The sequence below is a fragment of the Triticum dicoccoides genome, chromosome 7A (assembly GCF_002162155.2).
Source record: "Triticum dicoccoides isolate Atlit2015 ecotype Zavitan chromosome 7A, WEW_v2.0, whole genome shotgun sequence".
NCBI lineage: Eukaryota > Viridiplantae > Streptophyta > Magnoliopsida > Poales > Poaceae > Triticum > Triticum dicoccoides.
This window is the reverse complement of record NC_041392.1, coordinates 679,992,375-680,002,882: the sequence shown is the minus strand read 5'-3', so window position 1 is coordinate 680,002,882 and position 10,508 is coordinate 679,992,375.

The window sequence follows — 10,508 nt, the reverse complement described above, 5'->3', positions numbered from 1 at the left end:
CTGAAGTTTCATGATCATTATCATTAGCTTCCTCACTAATTGGTGTAAGTGTCACATAAACCGGTTTCTGTGATGTACTACTTTCCAATAAGGGAGTAGGTACAGTTACCTCATCAAGTTCTACTTTTATCCCACTCACTTCATTCGAGAGAAACTCCTTCTCTAGAAAAACTCCGAATTTAGCAACAAAAGTCTTGCCTTCGGATCTATGATAGAAGGTGTACCCAACAGTCTCCTTTGGGTATCCTATGAAGACATGTTTCTCCGATTTCGGTTCGAGCTTATCAGGTTGAAGCTTTTTCACATAAGCATCACAGCCCCAAACTTTCAGAAACAACAACTTTGGTTTCTTGCCAAACCACAGTTCATAAGGCGTCGTCTCAACGGATTTCGATGGTGTCCTATTTAACGTGAATGCAGCCGTCTCTACAGCATAACCCCAAAACGATAACGGTAAATCAGTAAGAGACATCATAGATCGCACCATATCTAATAAAGTACGATTACGACGTTCGGACACACCATTACGCTGTGGTGTTCCGGGTAGTGTGAGTTGCGAAACTATTCCGCATTGTTTCAAATGTAGACCAAACTCGTAACTCAAATATTCTCCTCCACGATCAGATCGTAGAAACTTTATTTTCTTGTTACGATGATCTTCAACTTCACTCTGAAATTCTTTGAACTTTTCAAATGTTTCAGACTTATGTCTCATTAAGTAGATATACCCATATCTGCTTAAATCATCTGTGAAGGTGAGAAAATAACGATATCCGCCACGAGCCTCAACATTCATTGGACCACATACATTTGTATGTATGATTTCCAACAAATCCGTTGCTCTCTCCATAGTACCGGAGAACGGCGTTTTAGTCATCTTACCCACGAGGCACGGTTCGCAAGTACCAAGTGATTCATAATCAAGTGGTTCCAAAAGTCCATCAGTATGGAGTTTCTTCATGCGCTTTACACCGATATGACCTAAATGGCAGTGCCACAAATAAGTTGCACTATCATTATCAACTCTGCATCTTTTGATTTCAACATTATGAATATGTGTATCATTACTATCGAGATTCATCAAAAGTAGACCACTCTTCAAGGGTGCATGACCATAAAAGATCTCATATAAATAGAACAACCATTATTCTCTGATTTAAATCAATAACCGTCTCGCATCAAACAAGATCCAGATATAATGTTCATGCTCAACACTGGCACCAAATAACAATTATTTAGGTCTAATACTAATCCCGAAGGTAGATGTAGAGGTAGCGTGCCGACCGCGATCACATCGACTTTGGAACCATTTCCCACGCGCATCGTCACCTCGTCCTTAGACAATCTTCGCTTAATCCGTAGCCCCTATTTCGAGTTGCAAATGTTAGCAACAGAACCAGTATCAAATACCCAGGTGCTACTGCGAGCATTAGTAAGGTATACATCAACAACACGTATATCACATATACCTTTGTTCACTTTGCCATCCTTCTTATCCGCCAAATACTTGGGGCAGCTCCGCTTCCAGTGACCAGTCTGCTTGCAGTAGAAGCACTCAGTCTCAGGCTTAGGTCCAGACTTGGGTTTCTTCTCCTGAGCAGCAACTTGTTTGTTGTTCTTCTTGAAGTTCCCTTTCTTCTTCCCTTTGCCCTTTTTCTTGAAACGGGTGGTCTTATTGACCATCAACACTTGATGCTCCTTCTTGATTTCTACCTCCGCGGCTTTTAGCATTGCGAATAGCTCAGGAATAGTCTTATTCATCCCTTGCATATTATAGTTCATCACGAAGCTTTTGTAGCTTGGTGGCAGTGATTGAAGAACTCTGTCAATGACACTATCAACAGGAAGATTAACCCTCAGTTGAGTCAAGTGATTATGATACCCAGACATTTTGAGTATATGTTCACTGACAGAACTATTCTCCTCCATCTTGCAGCTATAGAACTTATTGGAGACTTCAGATCTCTCAATCCGGGCATTTGCTTGAAATATTAACTTCAACTCCTGGAACATCTCATATGCTCCATGACGTTCAAAACATCGTTGAAGACCCGGTTCTAAGCCGTAAAGCATGGCACACTGAACTATCGAGTAGTCATCAGCTTTGCTCTACCAGACGTTCATAACATCTGGTGTTGCTCCTGCAGCAGGCTTGGCACTTAGCGGTGCTTCCAGGACGTAATTCTTCTGTGCAGCAATGAGGATAATCCTCAAGTTACGGACCCAGTCCATGTAATTGCTACCATCATCTTTCAACTTTGCTTTCTCAAGGAACGCATTAAAATTCAATGGAACAACAGCACGAGCCATCTATCTACAATCAAACATAGATAAGCAAGATACTATCAGGTACTAAGTTCATGATAAATTTAAGTTCAATTAATCATATTACTTGAGAACTCCCACTTAGAAAGATATCCCTCTAATCCTCTAAGTGACCACGTGATCCAAATCAACTAAACCATGTCCGATCATCACGTGAGATGGAGTAGTATCAATGGTGAACATCAATATGTTGATCATATCTACTATATGATTCATGCTCGACCTCTCGGTCTCCCTGTTCCGAGGCCATATCTGTTATATGCTAGGCTCGTCAGTTAAACCTGAGTATTCCACGTGCGCAACTGTTTTGCACCCGTTGTATTTGAACGTAGAGCCTATCACACCTGATCATCACGTGGTGTCTCAGCACGAAGAACTTTCGCAACGGTGCATACTCAGGGAGAACACTTATACCTTGATAATTTAGTGAGGGATCATCTTATAATGCTACCGTCAATCAAAGCAAGATAAGATGCATAAAAGATAAACATCACATGCAATCAATATAAGTGATATGATATGGCCATCATCATCTTGTACTTGTGATCTCCATCTTTGAAACACCGTCATGATCACCATCGTCACCGGCGCGACACATTGATCTCCATCGTAGCATCATTGTCGTCTCGCCAATCTTATGCTTCCACGACTATCGCTACCGCTTAGTGATAAAGTAAAGCATTATAGCATGATTGTATTGCATACAATAAAGCGACAACCATATGGCGCCTGCCAGTTGCTGATAACTCGGTTACAAAACATGATCATCTCATACAATAAAATTTAGCATCATGTCTTGACCATATCACATCACAACATGCCCTGCAAAAACAAGTTAGACGTCCTCTACTTTGTTGTTGCAAGTTTTACGTGGCTGCTACGGGCTTAGTAAGAACCGTTCTTATCTACGCATCAAAACCACAACGATAGTTTGTCAAGTTTGTGCTGTTTTAACCTTCGCAAGGACCGGGCGTAGCCACACTTGGTTCAACTAAAGTTGGAGAAACTGACACCCGCCAGCCACCTGTGTGCAAAGCACATCGGTAGAACCAGTCTCGCGTAAGCGTACGCGTAATGTCGGTCCGGGCCGCTTCATCCAACAATACCGCCGAACCAAAGTATGACATGCTGGTAAGCAGTATGACTTATATCGCCCACAACTCACTTGTGTTCTACTCATGCACAACATCAACGCATAAAACCTAGGCTCGGATACAACTGTTGGGGAACGTAGTAATTTCAAAAAATTCCCTACGCACATGCAAGATCATGGTGATGCATAGCAACGAGAGGGGAGAGTGTTGTCTACGTACCCTCGTAGACCGGAAGCGGAAGCGTTAGCATAACGCGGTTGATGTAGTAGTACGTCTTCACGGCCCGACCGATCAAGCACCGAAACTACGGCACCTCCGAGTTCTAGCACACGTTCAGCTCGATGACGATCCCCAGACTCCGATCCAGCAGAATGTCGGGGAAGAGTTCCGTCAGCACGACGGCGTGGTGACGATCTTGATGTTCTACTGTCGCAGGGCTTCGCCTAAGCACCGCTATAATATTATCGAGGATTATGGTGGAGGAGGGCACCGCACACGGCTAATAGATCTCAAGGATCAATTGTTGTGTCTAGAGGTGCCCCCCAGCCCCATATATAAAGGAGCAAGGGGGAGGGGCGGCCGGATAGGAGGAGGCGCGCCAGGGAGGAGTCCTACTCCTACCGGGAGTAGGACTCCCTCCTTTCCTTGTCCAACTAGGAGAGGGGGAAGGAAGGGAGAGAGGAGAGAAAGGAAAGGGGGCGCTGCCCCTCCCTCCTTGTCCAATTCGGACTAGAGGGGGAGGGGGCGCGCAGCCTACCTTGGCCGCCCCTCCTCTGCTCTACTTTGGTCCCATGAGGCCCATTAACCCCCGGGGGGGTTCCGGTAACCCCCGGTACTCCGTTTTATATCCGATAACTCCCGGAACCATTCCTGTGTCCGAATATAGTCGTCGTCCAATATATCAATCTTTATGTCTCGACTATTTCGAGACTCCTCGTTATGTCCGTGATCACATCCGGGACTCCGAACAACCTTCAGTACATCAAAATATATAAACTCATAATGAAACTATCATCGTAACATTAAGCGTGCGGACCCTATGGGTTCGAGAACAATGTAGACTTGACCGAGACACGCTCCGGTCAATAACCAATAGCGGAACCTGGATGCTCATATTGGCTCCTACATATTCTACGAAGATCTTTTATCGGTCAGACCGCATAACAACATACGTTGTTCCCTTTGTCATCGGTATGTTACTTGCCCGAGATTTGATCGTCGGTATCTCAATACCTAGTTCAATCTCGTTACCGCCAACTCTCTTTACTCATTTCGTAATACATCATCCCGCAACTAACTTATTAGTTGCAATGCTTGCAAGGCTTATGCGATGTGCATTACCGAGAGGGCCCAGAGATACCTCTCCGGCAATCGGAGTGACAAATCCTAATCTCAAAATACGCCAACCCAACAAGTACCTTCGGAGACACCTGTAGAGCACCTTTATAATCACCCAGTTACGTTGTGACGTTTGGTAGCACACAAAGTGTTCCTCCGGTAAACGGGAGTTGCATAATCTCATAGTCATAGGAACATGTATAAGTCATGAAGAAAGCAATAGCAACAAACTAAACGATCAAGTGCTAAGGTAACGAAATGGGTCAAGTCAATCACATCATTCTCTTAATGATGTGATCCCGTTAATCAAATGACAACTCATGTCTATGGTTAGGAAACATAACCATCTTTGATCAACGAGCTAGTCAAGTAGAGGCATACTAGTGACACTATGTTTGTCTATGTATTCACACATGTATTATGTTTCCGGTTAATACAATTCTAGCATGAATAATAAACATTTATCATGATATAAGGAAATAAATAATAACTTTATTATTGCCTCTAGGGCATATTTCCTTCAAAAATTTGGCAAATCGATGTCAAAACTGCATTCCTGAATGGATTTCTGGAAGAAGAGTTGTATATGATGCAACCAGAAGGTTTTGTCGATCCAAAGGGAGCTAACAAAGTGTGCAAGCTCCAGCGATCCATTTATGGACTGGTGCAAGCCTCTCGGAGTTGGAATAAATGCTTTGATAGTGTGATCAAAGCATTTGGTTTTATACAGACTTTTGGAGAAGCCTGTATTTACAAGAAGGTGAGTGGGAGCTCTGTAGCATTTCTGATATTATATGTGGATGACATATTATTGATTGGAAATAATATAGAATTTTTGGATAGCATAAAGGGATACATGAATAAGAGTTTTTCAATGAAAGACCTCGGTGAAGTTGCTTACATATTGGGCATTAAGATCTATAGAGATAGATCAAGACGCTTAATTGGACTTTCACAAAGCACATACCTTGACAAAGTTTTGAAGAAGTTCAAAATGGATCAAGCAAAGAAAGGGTTCTTGCCTGTGTTACAAGGTGTGAAGTTGAGTAAGACTCAATGTCCGACCACTGCAGAAGATAGAGAGAAAATGAAAGATGTTCCCTATGCTTCAGCCATTGGCTCTATCATGTATGCAATGTTGTGTACCAGACCTGATGTGTGCCTTGCTATAAGTCTAGCAGGGAGGTACCAAAGTAATCCAGGAGTGGATCACTGGACAGCGGTCAAGAACATCCTGAAGTACCTGAAAAGAACTAAGGATATGTTTCTCGTATATGGAGGTGACAAAGAGCTCATCGTAAATGGTTACGTTGATGCAAGCTTTGACACTGATCCGGACGATTCTAAATCGCAAACCGGATACGTGTTTACATTAAACGGTGGAGCTGTCAGTTGGTGCAGTTCTAAACAAAGCGTCGTGGCGGGATCTACATGTGAAGCGGAGTACATAGCTGATTCGTAAGCAGCAAATGAAGGAGTCTGGATGAAGGAGTTCATATCCGATCTAGGTGTCATACCTAGTGCATCGGGTCCAATGAAAATCTTTTGTGACAATACTGGTGCAATTGCCTTGGCAAAGGAATCCAGATATCACAAGAGAACCAAGCACATCAAGAGATGCTTCAATTCCATTCGGGATTTAGTCCAAGTGGGAGACATAGAAATTTGCAAGATACATACGGATCTGAATGTTGCAGACCCGCTGACTAAGCCTCTTCCACGAGCAAAACATGATCAGCACCAAGGCTCCATGGGTGTTAGAATCATTACTGTGTAATCTAGATTATTGACTCTAGTGCAAGTGGGAGACTAAAGGAAATATGCCCTAGAGGCAATAATAAATTTATTATTTATTTCCTTGTATCATGATAAATGTTTATTATTCATGCTAGAATTGTATTAACCGGAAATATAATACATGTGTGAATACATAGACAAACAGAGTGTCACTAGTATGCCTCTACTTGACTAGCTCGTTGATCAAAGATGGTTATGTTTCCTAACCATAGATATGAGTTGTTATTTAGTTAACGGGATAACATCATTAGGAGAATGATGTGATTGACTTGGCCCATTCCATTAGCTTAGCACTTGATCGTTTAGTTTGTTGCTATTGCTTTCTTCATAACTTATATATGTTCCTATGACTATGAGATTATGCAACTCCCGTTTACCGGAGGAACATTTTGTGTGCTACCAAACGTCACAATGTAATTGGGTGATTATAAAGGTGCTCTACAGGTGTCTCCGAAGGTATTTGTTGGGTTGGCGTATTTCGAGATTAGGATTTGTCACTCCGATTGTCGGAGAGGAATCTCTGGGCCCTCTCGGTAATGCACATCACTCAAGCCTTGCAAGCGTTGCAACTAATAAGTTAGTTGCGGGATGATGTATTACGGAACGAGTAAAGAGACTTGCCGGTAACGAGATTGAACTAGGTATTGAGATACCGACGATCGAATCTCGGGCAAGTAACATACCGATGACAAAAGGAACAATGTATATTGTTATGCGGTCTGACCGATAAAGATCTTCGTAGAATATGTAGGAGCCAATATGAGCATCCAGGTTCCGCTATTGGTTATTGACCGGAGACGTGTCTCGGTCATGTCTACATAGTTCTCGAACCCGTAGGGTCCGCACGCTTAAAGTTCGGTGACGATCGTAATTAGGGTTTTTGTGTTTTGATGTACCGAAGGTTGTTCGGTGTCCCGGATGTGATCACGGACATGACGAGGAGTCTCGAAATGGTCGAGACATAAAGATTGATATATTGTAAGCCTATATTTGGATATCGGAAACGTTCCGGGTGAAATCGGGATTTTACCGGAGTACCGGGGGGTTACCGAACCCCCCCCCCCCGGGGGGGGGTTATAGGGCCTACATGGGCCCTAAGGGAGAAGAGGAGGGCCGGCCAGGGTAGGCCGCGCGCCCCCTCCCCCCTAGTCCGAATAGGACAAGGAAGGGGGGCGGAGCCCCCCTTTCCTCTTTCTCCCTTCCCCCTTCCTTTTTCCAACAAGGCAAGAGGGGGGAGTCCTACTCCAGGTGGGAGTAGGACTCCTCCAGGCGCACCCCTTGGGCCGGCCGCACCTCCCCCTCTCCCTCCTTTATATACGGGGGCAAGGGGGCACCCCATGACACATAAGTTGATCTTCGTGATCGTTCCTTAGCCGTGTGCGGTGCCCCCTTCCACCATATTCCACCTCGGTCATATCGTAGCGGTGCTTAGGCGAAGCCCTGCGTCGGTAGAACATCATCACCGTCATCACGCCATCGTGCTGACGAAACTCTCTCTCAACACTTTGCTGGATCGGAGCTCGAGGGACGTCACCGAGTTGAACGTGTGCAGAACTCGGAGGTGTCGTATGTTCGGTACTTGGATCGGTCGGATCGGGATGACGTACGACTACTTCCTCTATGTTGTGTCAACGCTTCCGTTGCCGGTCTACGAGGGTACGTAGACAATACTCTCCCCTCTCGTTGCTATGCATCACCATGATCTTGCGTGTGCGTAGGAAATTTTTTGAAATTACTACGTTTCCCAACACAAACAACCTAGACATAATCATTCATTCCACCTATTCTTTAGGGACATCTCCGCAAACTCACAGGCATACCCGTAAAGGAAAGGCAAGGAAAAATAGAGATGGAGATTTGTCAGTAACTATAACTTTCGCTGGATTACTTTTTTTTGTTATTGGCAGCAAGAACCTTAGCCCATTCAACAATAATAACGCTCACTGGATTACGTGCTTATTCTCTTCTTTCTCCATAGATAAGATGTATCAGTAATTATATAATGTAATAATTCAACCATAACGCAAATGAAAATCAGGGGGGTTTTGAACATATAGCGTCCATATAATTAACTCCATCGGTGCTCAACTTTTCGTCAATCAAAACTTACTCCTTGTTGAAAATTTGTACCACAACAAAACTATCTTTTCTACCCTGATGGGTAAGAAAGAACACAAATCACTGGATCAATCACGATTGACCTATTCTCAAATCCCATTGAGACCTCATGTGGAAACAATGGAGATTTCATCTAGAGAAAAAAGAACAATGAAGAACATTACTCCGAACTAATTATCTACATCAGTTCCCACCTACTTAGTCTTCCAAATCCCTATTTATGAAAAATCCGCAGAAAGGAAAACAAAATTTTCATATCTCAGCGGCCATAAACAACATGATGTATGAGCTTTTCCTAAGACATTAAGTATCATGCCAATTATCTTGACCTCTTTAATGAAATCAATGTGTTAAATGGTAGAGCAGGGAAGTTTGGCATTTAGGGTACTCTCATACATGTTGATCAATTGGGGCCTTCGGGTAGACATGCAGAACTAATGGATGACTAACTCAGACGCCGGCTAACGGATAATGGTTAGCATGGGTTTTCTTAAAACCACAATCATGGACACTTCCACTAATTCAGCAAAACATGAGGTTGGTGGATCACTGCCGTGTCAGCAATAACGTACAAAAGAAGTCTGCGCAAACTTCTGAATATTGCATAATATATATATGTGCCATATATGTACTGCAGAAAATATTATTTTAGAAAAAGTATGAATTTGATATGTACCTTAATTGCAGGAACCATCTTTTCTATGCAGTCTCGTTAAAGAGGGGGTTGGGACGGAATGCCGATGGTTGCGGAAGCGGCGCCGGATCAATACCATCACCCGTCGGAGCACAACTACATACGCCGGACCTGACCTAGCCAAGGAAAAGGTCCTAGAGTTTGGGGCCGCAGTCCACCATGCCTGAGCGGAGTTAGAGGAGAGGCATGTAGTGGGGAGATGTGGGAGCGGTTGCGCCAACAGGGCGTCCAGGAGGAGGGTTGTGCATTGGATGAGGTGAAGAATGTCAGACAATTCTTTTCACCAAAGAGAAGTGAAGAAGTTGGGAGAGTGTGGTTTCCCGAAGGCTCGTAAGCACATGTGTACCTCCACGTAACTTCCCACATGATAGTAAGAAAAATCAAAAAAGGAAAAACATTGATCGCTACATGCTTTAATATTATGAAGAAAGAGGAACAATCAACAACACTACTCTGAACTAATTATGTACATCAGTTCCACTTATTTAATCTTCCAAATCCCTATTCTTGCAAAATCCGCATAAAAGGTAAACCAAACTTTTCATATCTCGGCGACCATAAACAACATGATGCATGAGCTTTTCCTAATACATTAGGGATTAAGCCAATTACCTCAAACTCTTTAGGGCTCATTCGGTTTGGAGGATTTCATAACATAAGAATTAGGACTAGTATAGGAATTTTATAGGATGGCACTTGCCATCCTAAGGAATTGACTCGCCTCGTTCCTACACGCAAAATGAGCTTTGAGTGGATGTGTAATTTCCTCCAAAACACAGGAAATGAATAGTATTCCTACGAAATTCCTGTACACATTTCCTACAAACCGAACGCATCTATAGAAAATTTTCCCCCGGGATCCTTGTTCATATGTGTTTCCTATGAAAATCCTCCAAACCGAATAGGCCCTTAGTGAAATCAACATGTGCTAAAAAGTAGAGCAGGGAAGTTTGGGATGTAGGGTACTCACGTACATGTTGATCAATTGGGGCCTTTGGGTCGACGTGTATAACTAATGGGTGACAAACTCAAATGACGCCAGATAACTGCCATCTTAGCAATAACGTACAAAAGAAATTCGCGGAACTAACTTATGAACATTGCATAATATATATGTGCATATACTGCAAACAAAAAACAAA